Source organism: Nyctereutes procyonoides, unplaced genomic scaffold, assembly GCF_905146905.1.
Source record: "Nyctereutes procyonoides isolate TBG_1078 unplaced genomic scaffold, NYPRO_anot_genome, whole genome shotgun sequence".
Lineage (NCBI taxonomy): Eukaryota > Metazoa > Chordata > Mammalia > Carnivora > Canidae > Nyctereutes > Nyctereutes procyonoides.
In genome coordinates, this window is record NW_026575140.1 from 87368539 (window position 1) to 87388003 (window position 19465).

At 38.4% G+C, this 19465-nt stretch overlaps 1 protein-coding gene across 1 annotated transcript in view; it reads right to left on the reverse strand.

Annotated features, from left to right (window-relative positions):
- Window positions 1-19465, reverse strand: part of OPCML (opioid binding protein/cell adhesion molecule like) — a 494531-nt gene that overhangs the window by 362923 nt on the left and 112143 nt on the right. The window lies entirely within an intron of this gene.

The window sequence follows — 19465 nt, forward strand, 5'->3', positions numbered from 1 at the left end:
GGTTTAGTCAGATTTTCAATTTCTTCTTGAGTTAATTTTAGCAGTGTGCATCTTCCTTAGAGTTTGTCTATTTAATGTGAGTTCTCACATTGTAGATATAGTTGTTCTTCATATGCCCTTATCATCCTCTTTTATTTCTGTAAGGTGAGTGGTGATGTGCCCTCTTTCATTTCTGATTTTAGTAATGCAAGTCTTCTCTCTCTTTCTCTTAAGTAATCTAGTTAAAGGTTTGTCAATTTTATGATATATATGATACTGATCTATGGAGGGCACACGGTAGCTACACTTGTGGTGAACATAGCATAATGTATAAACTTGTCGAATCACTAAGTTGTACTCTTGAAATTAATGTAACATTGTGTGAGTTATACTCCAATTTAAAAAGAAAAAAAGATTTGTCAATTTCGTTGGCCTTGTGAAAGAACCAACTAGTAGTTCTGCTTTAGAATGATTTTTGACACGGACTTTCATTTGATCGTTTTTATACCACAAAGTTTCAAAGATTCATGCTTGTAGAGAGTATGGGGTCTTCCAGAATGAAAATAGCAGTTCTCTTTCACTGTCATTAGATACCAGGATAAGTTATCATCAGTTCCTAGTATAATCAAACGTGAGGAACACAAATTAAGTTGTTTTGTTCCATAATCCTAAGAAACTTTCCAATTCAAATAAATAAATTGCATTGAATATGAGCAGTTAGGAAAATTCTGAGATTATAATTTGATAATAGTTATTATCAAATAATAATTAATAGTTTAATAGTTAAATAATAACTAATAATAATTAATAGATTAATAGTTAAAATAGTTATTTTTAGAGACAAATAAGAACTTTCTCTTGTATTTTTTTTCTTTTTCTTGTGTTAAAAATAGATGCTATCACCTCTTATTTTTAAGTCTTAGCCTATCTTCTGAGTTCTAAACTCATTATTCAAGGAATATTTATTGTGAGCTATTATGTGCCACACATGATTCTATATGCTTGTTATACAGAACAGATGATGTTCCTACCCTCAGATAATTACATTTTGTACTGAATCAAATTTCCAACTTTGGAAACTCCCCATCAATGTTTCTAAGGCATTTCAAAACTAACATTCCTATCCCCCAAATCTAACATTTCCAAATGCCACTCTCTTGATTTCTCTCTCTGCAAATATGTCACCTCCCCATCACCATCCATGCCACCTTCAACCGAGTCTTTACCGTCTCTGTAAATAGCACCACCAATCACCAAATTCAAGCCAAATCTTAGAAGCCATTCTTGATTATGGTCTTTTCCTCATGAACAGCAGAAAATCTTTTGCTTCTGACTCAAATCTGTATCTGGAATCGGTCCACTCTGTCCACCCTCACTGAGTTCTTTTTCCCTCCTTTCCAATCTATTCTTTACCTAAAATCCAGAGTGATCTTTAGTTAATGTAAACAAGATCATGTCACCCCTTCCTCCTCTTAAAGCCTTTCCATGGTGTCCTATTATATGTAAAATTAAACCTAACATCCTTGATATGGTCTTGGGTGCCCAGTCCTTTTTTAACTTTCTGGCTTCATCATGAGCCACTCCCCTACTTACTCAGTATGAACTATGAGTAATTTCCTGGTTTCAGTGAACATTTGCTCAAGGAATGAATGAAGAATTGATCCTTAAGGATTTCTTACTAAAACCTTTTTGTGATCCAATTATTTCTTAATTAACTCCCTATTAGGGAGATTTTCTGAATTGTATATCCTGAACATAACAAAAACTAACAGCAGAAAATAAATATGAACTTAAAATATACTCCCAAATTAGATTTTTCTCAATATCAGATGTGGTTTCAGTTAAGGGTCTACTTTCCTACCCTAAGTACTAGCACAGAGCATTGAATCAAAGGCACTTCAGAGATTAAACCTTCTCCTGGTTCCAGAAACATATTAGAGCGAAGATGCTCAATTCCATTTAGAAATAAAGTCTTATTTCCATAGGTAGATGGGGAAATGGAGAAAGACCACTTAGTGGTCTTTGAAACAATATATTATCTCCCCCTCCACCCTCCACCCCTGCCTTCTTTTACTAGTTGTATGCTTTTTCTTCCTAGGACTTAGATTTGACTTAGAATTAAAGGGGGGAAATAAGAACTACTGCTTCTTTTTATTTATTTATGATAGTCACAGAGAGAGAGAGAGGCAGAGACACAGGCAGGCTCCATGCACCGGGAGCCCGACGTGGGATTCGATCCTGGGTCTCCAGGATCGTGCCCTGGGCCAAAGGCAGGCGCCAAACCACTGCGCCACCCAGGGATCCCCCTATTGCTTCTTTCTTCAAATGATCAGAACTGCTTGATAGAAGGTCTTTAACAAGCTCCCACTGTAACAAGCTGCTGTTGTTTTCATGTTTGGGAATGGCTTAATCCTATACATGATAGCATCCTCAAACAGCAAGTGCATTAAGCTGTGACAGCTTTCCACTGACCTAAGCAATTGCATTAGGAAGATGCCATTAGCAGCTCCTTCTCTTCATCTGTTCTCCCCTCCTCCCCCCTACCAGTAAAAGCTATGCTCAATACTACTATTAAATTACCCTTAGAAATGCGCTCCTCAAAAAAAAAAAAAATCAATGCACATGTGTTTTAACACTTGTCACAGATAGATCAAACGACCAATCTAACATATATTATTCCACCTAAAGTTTTACATTTTAAACTAGGTTCTTTGGGTGGAACATTTATGAGCTCACATCCAAACTAAGATAAAGAAAAGCAATGGGTGGGAGTGTGGAAGAGAATAAGAATGAATCTCACTATTATTCCGAGCACTTTTTCTGTATTTATGTAGTACTTAATAGTGAATACAGAACAACCTGGTGAGTAAAAGTGGTGGTACATGGCAGTGGGGAGCCAAAGCCCTAAGCCCAAACTTGCTATGATTATACTTATTATACTCATCCTTTCCTAATAAATTTAAATGTGCTTCTTATTCCTGATCATTTTCCCCTTGTTTAATCATGACCCACTTTCTATGAAAAGGCAGCGTGGTACAGTTCCTAAGGTGTAGGGGCGAAAACCACTGCATGACTCAGTAACTTTGTAGCTGTATGGATTTAGGCAGGTTACCTAATCTCTCTGTGCTTCAATTTCTTAATATACAAATAGGACAACATCAGTACCTCATTTAGTTGTTGTAAGGATTAAATTAGTTTAATAAGCAAGGCATTCAAAACAATGTCTGGCGTATTATAAGCCATGTTAACCATTATTTTTCACTATATTTATTAAGAAGAAAAATTACCATTCCTGATAAGGATATTTGATAACTGTTATGTAATTAATTTCCACTTCCAGCCATAGTGGAGTAAGTGCATTAGACCAACCCTATGGTAATAAACAGCTATAAAATATACGACACAGCTGTTTTCAGATAATGAGCAACAGGAAGCACAAGACAGCAAAAGCTGTGAGGTGAGTGCCCAGGTTTCAATCTCAATCACACTGCAGACAGTGTCACAGCAGAGTACAGTGTTCCTTGCTGAGCTCAAGTGGCAGAGATCATAGTCAGGAAGCTGAAGATGCTGGGGTCTGCAGGGTAGGAAACTGCAGAGGAGAAACTTACAGAAGATGCAGAAGAGCAGCATCAGAAGTGACTTGGGGAGATCCCTACAAATCTGTGGCTGAGGGGGTCACTAACTGGGCAAAATAGAGGTTTTCCAGGTGACAGCTGCTGTGGAATTAAGAACAGAGCATAGGTACCACAAGCACTGCTGGGTGAGGGGGCTAGGGGGAGGCAGGGAAGCAATACCCAGAGATTCTGGAGCTTGGACCCCACCAGAAGGGTGAGATCTACTCTTTAACACACTGGGTTCCAGCTGAAACATTGAAGGAGTGGCCCTGAGGAGTAAGAACCACAAATAGAGCAAGACCTTCTTTAGACTCTCTCAGCAAAGCCTAAAATGAAGCCCTAACAAGATCCAAAGTGGATAGAGTTTGGAGGCTGAGATTTGGCAAGTTAGGTCCATGCTATCAGGCTAGTGATTGAGCTGCCTGCTGAAATGAGAGTCAGTGGTATTCAGAGTAAGGTAACAGAATCTAGAGGCTCTACAATGTTATCCATACTTCCACTATTCAATCAAAAGTAAATATTTATAAAAAGAAATTGAAAAATATGACCTAGACTTAAGAATGCAAGTAACAAATAGAAACTGAGCCCAACATACCCAGATGTTGGGTTTAGCAGATATTCTTAACACAGCTATTATAAATACATTTAAAAAATTAAAGATATCCTCACAAAATTATAGGAAAATGTGGTCTAAATAAGTAAGGAGATAGAGAATAGAGAATCTCAACAAAGAAATGAAAACTATTGGGCAGCCCGGGTTGGCTCAGCGGTTAGCGCCGCCTTCAGCCCAGCCCAGGTGTGATCCTGGAGACCCGGAATCGAGTCCCACATCAGGCTCCCTGCATGGAGCCTGCTTCTCTCTCTCTCTCTCTCTCTCTCTCTCTCTCTCTCTCTTATCTCTCATGAATAAATAAATAAAATCTTAAAAAAAAAGAAATGAAAACTATTGAAAAAAAGAACCCAATGTAAATTCTAGAACTGAAAAGTATACCACTGAAATGAAAAATTCACAAGACGGACTCGATAGCAGATTCATGAAAAAAATCAGTGAATTTGAAATCAGATAAACAGAAGTTATCCATTTGAAGAACAGAAAGAGAAAAAAAATTTAATAAAAGCAAAGAGAGCCTCTGGGACACCATAAAATACTATCAAATTGGCTAATTTATGTGTAACTCGTGACCCTCAAAAGAGAATGATAGTGGACAGATGAATGTTTGAAAATATAATGGCAGAGAACTTCTCAAATTTTATTTTAAAAACCTCCACAAATCTATAGATCTATAGATCCAATAAGTTCAGCAAACATCAAACATGATAAATGTAAAAGTAGCCACACCTAGTCACACCATAGTCTCCTGCTGAAAATCAATGAAAAAGAACACCTTACATACAGGGAAAAAGAATAACAAGACTCTGACTTGACATCAGAGCAACAAACTGTGGAAGACAATGGGGTAGCTTCTCTAAATTGCCTAAAGGATAGGAAAAAGCTAACTCAGAATTTCATGACCAGTGAAAATTTTACAAGCAATAGTGAAATAAAGAACTTTTCTAAAAGTGAAAGCTTAGAAAATGTGTTGCCAGTGGTTTTGCATTACAAGAAATGTTAAAAGATATGTTTCTATTCAAAAGAAAATGATACCAGATGGAAACTCAAACCTATAGATAGGAATGAAGGGCACCAACAACAATAAGTAAGTAAATATAAATGACTACATTTGCTTGCTTCTCATATTTTACTTAAACACTGACTGCTTCAAGCAAAATAACAGTATAAGGTGGAGTTCAAAACATATGCAGAAATAAAAGATATGACAGTAATCACACAGAAACTAGGGGATAGGTAAATGAGGTAGACGATGAGAGGTGAGACTCAAGGAGTATCAGGTATGAAGTGTATAAGATTAAGGATGCATCTTGTTAGTTATAGGAAAGTCATTAAAAATAATCATAGTAAAAAGAGTTAAGGCTACGACATTAATAGAAGAAATAAACAGGAACTCTAAAAATACTAAATTAACATGAAAGAAGGCAAGGGAAAAATAGAAAAAAAGATACAAACTTCTTAAAAATAGCAATATGGTAGACTTAAGTTGAACCAATAATTATAGAAGATATAAACGGATTTAAATAAAATACAGAAATTATCAGAAGAAAATTGAAACCTAATGATAAGCTATCTACAAAAGATGCATTTTAAATTAAAAGATTTAGACAGTTTGTACATAAAAGGATGAAGAAGATACCCCAAGGAAACAGTGAGTGTAAGTAATTATTTTTTTAAAGATTTTATTTATTTATTCATGAGAGACACAGAGAGAGAGGCACAGACACAGGCAGAGGGAGAGGGAGAAGCAGGCTCCATGCAGGGAGCTGGACATGGGACTCGATCCCGGGTCTCCAGGATCAGGCCCTGGGCCGAAGGCAGCGCCAAACCCCTGAGCCACCAGGGCTGCCCAATATCAGACAAATTAACATCAGGAAAATATACATTATGTGTGTGTGTGTATGTGTGTGTGTGTGTGTACAGAGAAGATAATGAGAAGATACAATGAGAAATATTACATGATTAAAAAAATGTATCTGGAGGGCAAACAAATCATAAATATCTATTTATCCAATAATAGAGTACCAAAATCCATGAAGCAAAAATAAACATGAAATTGAAAGGAAAAACAGACAAATCCACAACAAAAGCTGGATTTTTAAATTTCACTCACTCAGTAGTTGTTAGAAAAAAGTAGACACAAAATACGAGGAAATAGAAGTTATTAAGCAACTTGATCTGACATTTATAAACGCTACACCCGACAGTGACAGAAAGAATACACACTTTTTTTTAAGCGTATATGCAATATTAACCAAGATAGACTGCATTCTTGGCTATAAAATAAGTCTGAACATTTCAAAACCTGAATTGGCAATTACATTTTTAAAAATTCCATATAACCCACAGGTCAAAGGAGGAATCATAGGGAAATCACAATATATTTTCAACTGAATATTAATTAATTATAATGTATCAAAACTTGAGAGATGCAGCTAAAGCAATACTCACAAGGAAATTTATAGCTTTTACATTTCTATACTAGGAAGTAAAACTTAAAATCAATAATCTATGCTCCTCACCCTTAAGAAGATAGAGAAAAAAAATCTTAAACCTAAGGATATTAACCCAAAATGTGAGTATTCAAAGAGATTAATAAAATTCACTAAAAAATCCCTAGCAAGAATGATTATGGAGAAAAGAGAGAAGAGCAAGTTATCAATATCAGGAATGAAATTAGAGATAATCACTAGAGATCCCACAGATATTGAAAGGATAATAGAGAAACAGCATTAACAACTTTATGGTTATGAATTTAACAACTTAGATCAAAGCAGCAGATTCCTTGAGCAAACACATTTTATTAAAAAAAAATCCAAAAGCCCCTTATCAACTAAAAAGATAAGAGTTCATAAATTTTTAAAAATCAACTTCCCATAAAGAAAACTCCAGGCTTAGTATTACTGGTAAATTCTATCATTCATTGAAGGAAGAATTAATACCGGTATCACACGCAAACACTTTCAGGAAAGGGGGAAAGAGGGAATGTTTCCCAACTCGTTTGTACAAACAGCAAAACTGTAATTCTTAAACCTGCAAAGGCAACATTACAATGAAAATATCTACAGATTATGGATATATATGGATTGCTCAGGCATTCATTCATGTGAGATATTTTACAGGATACTATGCCAGCAGGGTATTAAATTGATGCATGTGAAATTGCTGGATCATATCGCTGTAGGTTTAAAACACTGCCGAAAATCAGCAATTTCACTGATTTAACTTTATATTAGGCACTGGGAATACAGTAATGAACCAAATATAGTTAGTTCTCAACCTAGGAAGGCTCGTAATTTGGAGAAGGTGGACATACATCTACGTGGATGACTAGGAAAATGTGAAAAGTGCCTTTTTAACGGGCTGAGGCACCTGCTACGGCAGCCGGAGAGCGTGCCTGGGAAACCCCTGCCTTGTCTTGATAGGAAATATGGACACAAGTTCGGCGGGAAAACCACAAGGGAAGAAATTCCAGGCGGTGGGAACTGAATGTGCAGACGCCTACAGCTATGAGAAAGGTCAGGAAAATTTGAAAAGATTGTTAAATCTAAAAATTTAAGACTCCTAACTCTGGGAAACGAACTAGGGGTGGTGGAAGGGGAGGAGGGCAGGGGGTGAGGGTGACTGGGTGGTGGGCACTGAGGGGGGCACTTGACGGGATGAGCACTGGGTGTTATTCTGTATGTTGGCAAATTCAACACCAATAAAAAATAAATTTATTATTTAAAAAAATAAACATTTAAAAAGTACAATGGAAATGACCCGGGATAGTGATGGGATCATAGCATGTACAGTGAAGTCAAGAGCCTGGATCCACATTTTTTTTTTCTTCCAGAGAAATCTGATAATTTTGTGATCAGCTCTTCCTTTGGATAGAACCCGAGCAACGAAGTATCCAAGCCCCCAGTCAGTGGAACACAGACAGGACTGTGACGACACATGATGGTCTTCTGTCCTCACGCTATTTTGTCCTTCGGCATACTTGCTGCCAACAAATTATTGAAAGAAGTTGGAGGCCTTCTGGGATCACACAGAAGTCCTTTTGGCAAAATACGTGGAAATGCAGGCGAAGGGAACTGGAACGCACAGGAACACATCCTTGATCGACCTGTTCATATAGTTCCGAGCCTGCCCGGACAGGGTCCCTTGGTGAAAACCAGGGCCTCCGGCCCACCCGCTGCACTGCGCGGCCCACACGCACACGTCCAGTTATGCAGATAATTCAGATGCCAGTACCTTGTTTTCCTAAAAGTCCAGGGAGAACAGGTTTGCTGTATCTGCCCCCACTCCGGCCCGCCCGACAGCAGCGGCCTCTGGAAGGCTGCACTAAGGGCAGCTGTCTAGGCAACCTGAAGGGGAAGTGCCACTCACACTTGGGATTTAAAATGAGAAACAGAAGAAGCAGCAAAAAATTAATGAGAAAATGATTTTAGTCCATAATGCTAACCATCTTCCTGACTGAACCGTTCCCTGAAGCTGAGCAACAGCAAAAATAATTGGATTCCTTTCTCTCGTCCACTCCGGTCGTGGTGTTTACTATGCAGAAAAACAGCCCAATGAGGTAGGAAGAGGAGGGGGGCAGAGAGCACAAATGTGAGGGAACACCCCCACCCCAGCTCCACGATGGAGTGTGGACTTAGGGACCTCACTGCCTGCAATAATTAACACCCGCGGTACACCCACTGTGTGCTTTTACCAGGATTATTTCATTTACATTCCCATGAGCTTATTGAGTTTATTTTTTATGTTCTTTGCTACAGACTGTAAATCTTAACACCATTTTTAATATTATGTTTCTAAATGTTCCCTCGGGTTAATAAGAGACTGGAGTCTCCAATAAACATAATACACTGATCGCCCATTTATTTAAAATGTCATCTTAAAAAATAAAAACTTTAATTAAAAAAAAAGCCACCTCCAAGTATCTATTTATGATTTATAGCTAAGTTCTGGGAGAACTGGTATCTGAATCGCACATATTCATCCCCATTTAATGCACGATGAGTCTGAACAGAGCTGGCCAAGAAGCCAGATCATGAAGTACCAAGTTATTTCACCTGGTAAAAGGTACCAACAGGTTCTGTGCCCTCCCATTTTCTCCAACGGGCTTCCAGAGGCCATTTCTTCATGTAAGCTGCCAGATAGGAATGACGTGAAATCAAGGAATCATGGACGTAACATGACTACAAGTAATGTTTTGCCTTGGGAAGCTTTCTGTTGGGTATTCAGGATTCCCACTCCCGGATAAATGTTCCCTAGGTGGATACAAGTGTGGAAAGAAAGAAAGGGTTCTAGTAATGGAGACTTCCAAGCATCAGCATGTCTAGACTCCAATTTGAAGAAAGTACCAAAAAGCCATGTTGAATGTACAGTTTGGTTCAGAATGCGTGCTCCTGGTTCCTCAGATGCATGCCACCTGCCGGGAGAGGTTGGGAGAGGGTCAGCTCTCTTGAACCCTAAGGGCTGACCCTTTGCAGAGCCAATTCTCCATCTCAAGGCAGGCCAGCTCCTTATCCTCAGGTTGATGGATTTCTTTCTTGTTTTGAAAGATGTTCCGACAGGGAAGAAGACATGCAGCTTGCTAGGGAATTCACTCCAGCATTTAACAATCCTCAGGGTGTCTCCTAGAACCCCAACTAATGGGTTCACTGTCCATGTGAGGGTATAATATACGCATCACCTGGCACAGTCTAAGGTGACCCCCAAGAAATGTACACTACCAGCTGCCCCGCCCCCCCGCACCAGGAACCTTTAGTGTCTTGAAAAGACCCCTGAATTATTAACTAGCCAATCCCAGCTGTAATCTACACTCATTTCGTCTCTAGTTTGGGCAATGGAGAGTGTGGCCTTCATTCTCTCAGTCCTACCCAGACATAAAAATTATTATTAAATGTCTCTTCCTTCTCTTTTCAACACCAAGGAACTTCACTTCTTTTTACTCCTCCCTAGACTTGCTATTCATAGAATCCCAGATTCAGAAGGGACTTAACAATATAACCCAATTGATAATTATTTCCAGTGCTGATCTAGACCCCCCTCAGGTTCCCCCATGCTGTGCCATCACAGCCACACGCAGTTTTCCAGAAGAGCCTGATTATACCCCAGGAAAGCGAGAGGGAGGATAACACAGTGGTTGTTTTGGTTTAAAGATCTGCCCTGGACATGTCAACACCTCTTTCTCTTGGTTATGGTGTCATGTTTTTTTCTCATATGTCTGTATTTATAGCTGTGCTAGATATCAGAGTGAGGACAGGAACAATTCCTTTGCTGGCTAATTAGAGCCCCGCATGTTAATGAACTCCCACCACTCTACTACCTTAGAGTGCCAACATCCCTACAGGAAATTAATAAGAGCTTTAATCACTCAGAGATGGGTAAGGCCAGTGCCCACCACGGGTTCAAATGAAGAGATGGCAGCACAATCATATCCTATTTTAAACACATAACAACAGCCCAACAGTTTTAAGAGTATAGGCGGATGGACTGAAGATCAACCTGGTCATTGGACTAAAGGAACAAATCTCAGAACAATCAGTTGCTTATGCTCATAGGCATGCAGCGATTTGCCATCTTTTCTGTATCTTTGTTCACCCACTCCAACGCAGATGTAATGACTGGCAGCAAAAATATCTCCCCTAGGATGGATCCCCCAAATTTTAACCTAAAATTTCTCATTGCAAGCTATGCATCAGCTTCACAGGCCCTTTTAACCCAACCTTACAGATTCAGGATCTTAAGGAGTGAAGGGGATTGGGAAGAAGTGCATTCATCAGATTTAGACCGTTTCCCTGAGCAGTACCCGGGATTGAGGACCGCTGATCTACTCCACCTTCCGGAAGTCCAGCAGGACAGTCCTTCCACTAGTCATTACAAATTGTACATCAGTTTCCTCCATTTACTACATGCCTGACAGGTGAACCTGACCAACAGGAGGCAAGAAAAAGTAGGCAGCATATAATCTGCTGCATTAAATGGTCCTGACCCAGACCACAGGGGAAAGAAAACAAACCCAAGAACCAGCATTTCAATGGTACTCAGAAAATTCACATTACAGAAACCAGGGAGGACCAAGTTTTAAGGCTAAGTTCCACAAAAAAAGGATATGAACTGAAAGCTGAGGAAAGACTATGAGATAACAATTAGGTTATTGGAAATGGTTTAAAGTATAGTCTCAACAGTGTGATGAAGTAGAAAACCAAATGATCTTCTTCCTTTTCTCTGCCTATTAAAAGTGGACCCAAGATTTAAAACTCAACTAATATTCCACTTCCAGCTAAATTTAATTGCTCACTCCTCAGAACTACAATGATCTTGACTATCTTATCACTAATTCATTTCCTACTCTGTTATTACAAAGATTGTGTTATTAGTTCTCTAACTTAAATTTTCCTTGAGGATAGTAGTCTATTTTCACTAGTACTTTTCTATGTTTCCCGAGTACTTAATATGGTGATTTGCACATAGTATCTGCTCAAAAATATTTGTTGAAAGCAAAACAGACTAGATCGTCATGGAAACGCTATAATGAGAAGTTTGCCCATCCACGATGTAGTAAATGAGACCTCCCTGAAAATACTAATCTGTTCTATGCAAGATATAAACTCTCAAGTTAATGTAAAATGAAACTTTAATGAAAATCAATAAAATATTCCTTTTTGACTCAGATTTGTTCTTTTTTTATAATTTTATTTCTTTTGAATTTAATTTCTGTGCATTTGCTAAGTTTCTTTTTCGATAACTATACATTTTGATGATGTCTTAAGGAAACCTTGGTTTGGACTTTATATAGCACAAAGGTCATATAAATCTGTACATTTATCTAAAATATATTTTGAAACCCATCACATACCTAGAAACAATGCCTGAATTAATAATAAGGTAGCATTTTTGTAGTCCATTTTTAAAGGTTTTAATTAGAACTCTGAACATAACTTCCCAGAGAAAGAGTATGAAGAGACTTGATCCATTTAAGGTGAACCCACAAAAGCTTCTTTAATTCTGCAGAGTGATTGGTACAATGATAAATACTAACCACCTACATTGTCATTTTAATGTGTAATGTACGCTAAAAATCAAACCATCTTCATCAGAAACCCACCTCATAAGTACTGTGGTACCTGGTACCTGTAGTAGGATCTCTCTCATCTCTTCTGTATCCTTATCTTCTGTCTCCCTCTTATCTTAATTCTATCATGACTGGAGAGAACCTCTTTAAAGGTTCACCACGTCAGGGTGGGCAGTATAAATCCAAAAACCTTGCTATAGAAACTTTTTGTGATCTGCTTTTTTTCCAGCTTCATCTCTCCCTGTTGACCCTTTTAAAAAATATAAATATATATATATATATATTTTTTTTTTTTTGAGAGAGAGAGAGAGACAGAGAGACAGAGAGACAGAGTGGGGAGAACCAGAGGGAGCAGGAAAAGGAGAATCTTAAGCATTCTTAAGAAGCCCCACTTGGGGCTTGATCCCATGACCGGAGCCAAAAATCAAGGAGTCAGACCTTAACCAACTGAGCCACCCAGGGACTCATTACTGTTGATCCTTTAAAACACTTCTTCCCAGCAATGCCGAATTACCCCAGTTCACTAAACTCTTCATCCTCACCTTCATCTCTGTGGTTCCCCTATTGTATTACCCTCCTCTATACTTCCTTTCCTTAGCTAATTACTGTCTGCCCTCAGCTCAGTTTTAAACAGAAAATCATTCTGGAAGCCAGCTCCACTCCCTTCTCTGAGACAGGTACTCTTTATGTGCACCAATAATACCCTTTCAAGAACATGTCCGCTGTCTCAGTGGTAGTCTCCTCCACAAACTAGAACTTAAACCTGCTAAAAACATTAAGTTTGTCTTTGTCACACTCAGGTCCCAGTGTCTAGAACAGTTCTGAGTACAAAGCATGGCTTAAGTAGAAAATTAGTAAATGTTGGATAAATGACAACAGTCATTTCCAAGTTCACAAGTTCCTTCCTTGTTTGCTTCATTCATTTATTCAAAATACATTTGAATGCCTACTGTGTAGCTAGTGATACTAGGCCCTGGAATGATATGTAGTAGGCACTGGAGACTACATTGGATTCACTGCCTACCCTGATGGAGTTTGTTGCTGGAGGGCACTATGGGAAAATTAGGATTTTGGACTCTAGACTCCAGAAGAGAGGATCCTTGTGGTGGCGGCTCCACAAGAAACAAAGGTTCTCCTTGGTGTGATGAAAGAGATCCTAAAGACACTCCCCAGCACTGTTATACACTGTACAGTAGTACACAGCTGCTCATAAATATTCTGAACTAAGTAGAATATGACTCCTTTAGAAGTGAAAAGGTTGGGGTGCCTCGGGGGCTCAGTCAGCCAAGCGTCCAACTCTTGATTTGGACTCAGGTTAAAATCTCAAGGTCGTGAGACCGAGTCCTATGCCAAGCTCTGTGCTGAGCTTGGAGCCTGCTTAAGATTCTCTCTGTCTCAGACTCGCTTGCTCTCTCTCTCTCTCTCTCTTTCTCTCTCTCTCTCAAAAAAAAAAGTAGTGAAAGGTTATACTTAATCATTGCAACATTGCAAAGCCTTAATTATGAATTTAAAAAACATTTTTCTCCAAAGTATTCCACTATGTTTCTTACCTGATTTTAGTGACCCCCATAGAATCCCCTGCTATAAGTTGAAGCCTTTGGCCTGAGCCATCACTATTGCCCACCTGGCCTATTCTAATAATTTCTCAGCTTGTCTATTGCTTCCAGGTCAAGCAAATTAAATTCATGAGTGATTTTTCTAAAACATATATCAGATTATGTCTTTCCTTTTGATGACCCACCAGGATTGTCATGTCTTTCTAGGAGAATACAAAGCTCATCATCTTGACTTATTGGTCCACTGAGAATTTGCGGACTCCTATAATTCAGGTGGCTGGGAGTTATGAAGTGTATGAAGATGTGAGCAGGAATTTCACAAACATGTCAAGTATCAGAAAAAAATAAATAAATAGAATAGTAGGTAAGAGATAAAGCCTGAAGTATTTCAATGACTACCTTCACTCTTTGGATCAAGTTCAAAGTCCCCAGCCACTGAATTTAAGGTCCTTTTGGACCTGACTCGTCAGTCCCATTTTAGATTCTTTTGCCCCAAATACTTTATACTCTTTCATGTCTCTTTAAGATTTCTGTGGGTTGAGAAGTGAAGAAGATGGTTAAGAAGAATCCATATGGAGTACTCTTTCAGGTACGTTGATTGTGAGGAGAATGAGAGAGAAGACATTAGCTGACGGAGAACATGGGGGTAAGATTATTTTTAAAATTCTTATCCTTTAATTTTTTTTCTTAAAAACCCATATTTATATGTTGTAACATAAAAAGCCAGTTGAGGGTGGATATCTAGAGGAGTAAAAGGATATTTGTTGGAATAAAAACCTGGATGGGGAAGAAACCGATACAGATAGATAGGTCTTAAATGCTATTCTGAGATGTACAGAAGGGAGACTAGATGGGCACCAAATGCAAGTAAAAAAAGGTCAGGAAGAAGGAGCTTGAGATAGGTCACACCTGATGCCTTAATTTTCCTCCATGAGAAATTGCAAGTGAGTTCAGTTGATGAGATTCTGAAGGACAGCAGTAACGGTGCAACATGGAGGAGAATGAGAAGGCTTGGGATAGCTGCACTGTCAAATGAGAGAGGTGTTGGGCTAAGGACCCAGAGGGTTTCCAAGTATCATGAAAAATCATGTGAAGTGGTATTGATTCCAATTTCCAATATGATTTACGTGATCATAGATAAGCAGTCTCTCCTAGGACAGTTCTGCTTTAGAATAGGGCGTGGCAAACTATTTATGTAAGAGGCCATATAATAAATCTTTTGGATTTGTGGGCCATATGGTCTCTGTTGCAAATACTCAAGCCTGCTATTTGAAAGCATCCACAGACAATATGCAAATGATGAGCGTGTACCAATCAAACTTTATTTAAAGACACTGAGATTTGAATTTCATATGACTTTCATGTGTTATGAAATATTATTCTTCTTTTGATTTGTTTTCAATCATTTAAAAATGTAAAGATCATTTTTAACTCATGAGTGATAGCAAAACCAGAGACTGGGCTGGTTTGCAGACCATGGGTCATAGTTTGATGACCTTTCCCTAGAATATCTCAAATGCTCAAAAGCATAAATTCATGTAATTCTACTTTTACATCAATTTAGTGACTATGCATTCTATTTATCATTCAGTTCTCATGGCTGAACTTTCACACAAAAGACATATGCATTTACTTCCAACTTCAGAAAAGACTTCTTGTTTATAGCAAGAAGAGATACTCGATACCTGAATGTTCAGGGAGCAAGGCTACTACTCACAGGAAAGGAAGAGAACTGAGAATTCCAAAGCAAGTTCAAGAGCCTCGAGAAAGTTGTTGGTGTTTTGTGGGACTGCATTATAATATCTCTATGACCCAGATATAAACCAGATGTGCAGCCTGCATTTTTATTAATCCTAGGCTAGATTAGAGTCTCCTCTCCATAGCTATTCTACTCCTTTTCAAAATCAGTAGGACTAGGGGGAAAGAGATATAGTGAGTCAACAAATAAATGAGGAAGCCCTATTCTTTAGCCATGTCATAAAAATCACAGGTGAGCAGAGCATCAAGAGACTCCATTAAGAAATACCTAGGGTTAGAAAGGAAGTTTTGCCTCAGAAAAGCAATCCTGTGCTTCTGTCCTGCCTCAAAAAAGGGAATGTGACCCTTAAGTTGACTTGCAGACTCACTTTTGAAAGCAGGACTAAGTAGTAACAACGGATGAGGGCTCAGGTGGTACTGGATGTGGGTAGCACTTGTAAAGATGATGGATGCTGCCAAATGGTAATTCTCTCTGTGTGGTGGCTTTGATTGATCTGTGGCTTGATGTGATGGTTGAGGCTTTCATATTCAATCTTAAAGGAAGAAATATCATGTCATCACACAATAGGAGTTTTAGATGACTGGGGTGGGGTGGGGACGGGATACTGCTTTGCTTCTGAAGATGATTCACTGTGAAACGACAATGTTTCTTTAAAACTCAAATCCACCCAAGCAGTGGAGGCCAGTATATATACTCTCATTAATGTAGAGTTACTAACAAATTGGTTTTGCATCTCTATTGACCCTGTACTGTAGTCCTAGGTAGAAACTGAAGGATTTGGAGCCACAGGTACTGTTTTTATATCTTCTTCTTTTTTTTTCTTTTTGTATTTGGAAAATAAAATAGGATTTTTGAAGTAGACAGCTGGTGAGGTAGATGATACTAATGGAAAATAAGGTTTGCTTTTGCTATCACAGAGGTGACCCCATGACAAGGGCAGAGAACATTTCATAATTCCCCAAAGTAGAATAGTGAATTTGGCAGGAGACAACTTAGCTTTACCAGGAGGGCTCTGAATTTAAATTTCAGAGGCAACTGGGGGTGGGAGTAGAATTAGATAAAAGTACATTTTTAGAAGACAGCAAGGGCAATCCAACAAAAAACAATATAATGGAAGAAATGCCTAGTAATTATCCAGAGAAAATACTGCTACAGAAGTCTAGACATAATCAACGCAAGGAGTGCAGTATTTGCAATACGCAAAATGCGCTTTAAAGAGGTAAACTGAAGTGATTTAACTATCACCAAGACAGATGAAGCAGTGACCGTAATACAGCAACACCAGTGTGGTAGTCCTCTCAGAGACAAGGAGGGAGAAGGAGGCATTTTGTATTAGAGAGCATAACCCTGAGACTAGATATGTCACGACTGTTGGCGCCCACTAACAGTGTTGAGTCATGCCAAGAACTAGAAGAAGAGGGTCTGGGACCCTCAGTAACAGAGCAACTGTGGAAACTCTGAGCCTGGAAACAGAGAACTCTTAGGATGAATCTAAAGAATTGCACTGTCTGCAAAACCTTCTTTCTATTCCCTGCCCTCACCCATAAGTCAATACATCCTGGTCTCCTGCATTGCCCTGTTCCTAAACATCCAACCAATAGTTTTTAATACTCTCCTTTGTGATCACTTGTTAAACAGCCATCTCCCTAGCTTGGCTGAGTTACGCATCTTCTTATTATTTTATTTCCTTAAACCTATTGTCAGAGACATTTGTAAAAAAGTATTCAATACATGTTTGTTAGACAAATGGACAAGGGAAAGAAAGGGATCAAGAAATAGAGTGAAGTTGGAAATAAGAAAGCATCGATTTGTGCATCAGAATTGTGTGGAACATAAAGCATGGGTGAAATGCAAAAATAAATGAAATTTGGCTCCTTCCTTTATTGCTACAGCAGCCCACAGGATGTGAATATAGGCAGAGGGAGTAGGTAAGATAGGATGTGAATTTATCCATGAAGTGGATGCATATAGAGAAAAGTAGTAAGTCATTGGAAAGGTGATGTGTGGATTCTAATTCAGGTAGATGCAGTACGTGACCTGGACATTTCAGTTTTTGTAAGTTCATATACATGTATTTGATGAGCAGTCATAGTCTAGAATCACTGAATTATATGAATAAAAAATGCATAAAACTTATGTTTCTGGGTACAATAGAATAGTCATAAGAGACTAATGTGCTTCCTAATATAATTTTAAAAGCCGTATAAATTATATAAATAACATTTTTGAAGATAACCAGAATGCTGCAGACATAAAGATGAGTAAACTCAGTTCCAGAGAGGGAAGAACCATTCAGGGGATTGTCACCCTCTTTCTTCTCACCACCCCCACTTGACACTTGGGCTAGAAACTGGCTCTATTCAGGTAGAACAACTCCATGAAAAAGGGAAAAAGAAGCAAAGGGGAGAAAAGAGGAAAAAGAGAAGCAACAACAAAGCTTTTACCAGTAGTATGGGGATGGATAACACATTGAAATTTCTCCTAGACCGTGTGGTAGTTTCCACTATGAGCTCTCCTGTGTCCTAGGGCTGTGTAGAAACCTGGGGAGCTAGGGCAAAAACTTCTTCAAGACCTAGTGAAGTTAGGTGCAGTCTTGCAGTGCTTATGAAGGAAAGATTCTCCTCAAGGTCTTTGATTCATTTTATAGATTTTAATTTTCTGTTGCAATTTTCTATTTTGTCTACTTCTCTATTTCATAAATGTGAGGGTTAATTACATGTGTCAACTTAGCTGGACCACAGTTCCCAGATATCTGGTCAAACCTTCTGGATGTTTCTGCAAGGGTGTTTTTATTTGGGTAAGATTAATATGCAAAGTAATGGACTCTGAGTAAAGTAGATTGTTCTCCATTATGTAGGTGAGCCTCATCTAATCAGAGGAAGACCTAAGGAGAACAAAAAAAAAAAAAACTCATCCCCTCTGAGCAAGAGGGAATTCCACATTTGAACTGCAACACCAGCTCTTCCCTGGGTGTCCAGCCTTCCAGCCCACCCTGCAGATTTTGAACTAGCGAGACTCCAAAATCATGCAAACCAATTTCTTAAATATCTTTCTATACACACACCATATAGCTTCTGTTTTTCTGGAGAACACTGACTAATATACGTATTAATGATAGTTGTTTTAAAGTTTTTGTCTACTAAGCCTGATATAGGAATCATATATAAATCTATTTCGATTATCTTTTTTCTCTTGATTACCAGTCTTATGTTCTTATCTTTTCATTCGTCTAGCATCTTTTAATGGGAAATCTTTTCCGTATAACAGAGGGAATAGGAAACTTCTCAGGGAGGAGCGTGGAAATAACATCTGTACCCTCTATGACTCCTTCATATGCCATGTCTGGTATTCAGTGCAAAATCACTAGAGGCAAAAAAGTATGACTGCTAATCAGGAGAGGAAAGAAGCCACAGAAGCAGACCTATGGATGATTGCTTACATTGGAGCTAGCAAACAAAGACTTTCAATAACTAAGATTAGTAAACAAAATAGAGCAAAAAATGGAAGAAATAGATGAAAGATTTGGGAATTTTAACAAAATGCTTCAAACTGTTAGAGAACAATCACATGGAAATCCTAGAACTGGAAGGCACACTATCTAAAGTCATTAACATAAAGAGATTGAGTTAGTAGTGATTGGACGTGGAATTAGCAACCTGGAAGATAAGGCAATAGAAAATACCCATAAGAAAGAATAGTGTGATACAATACGCTACCATTTGGGCATTAAAGAGAAAGATATATTTTTTTTTCTACAACTAAATTATCTCTAGAAACATAGACCAGACCAAAAACTAGTAACATAGATGGTCTCCATGAACTGGGTTGCTGAAAAACAGAAGTGGGACAGAGTCTTTTCACTATTTTCACTGTGTTCATTTT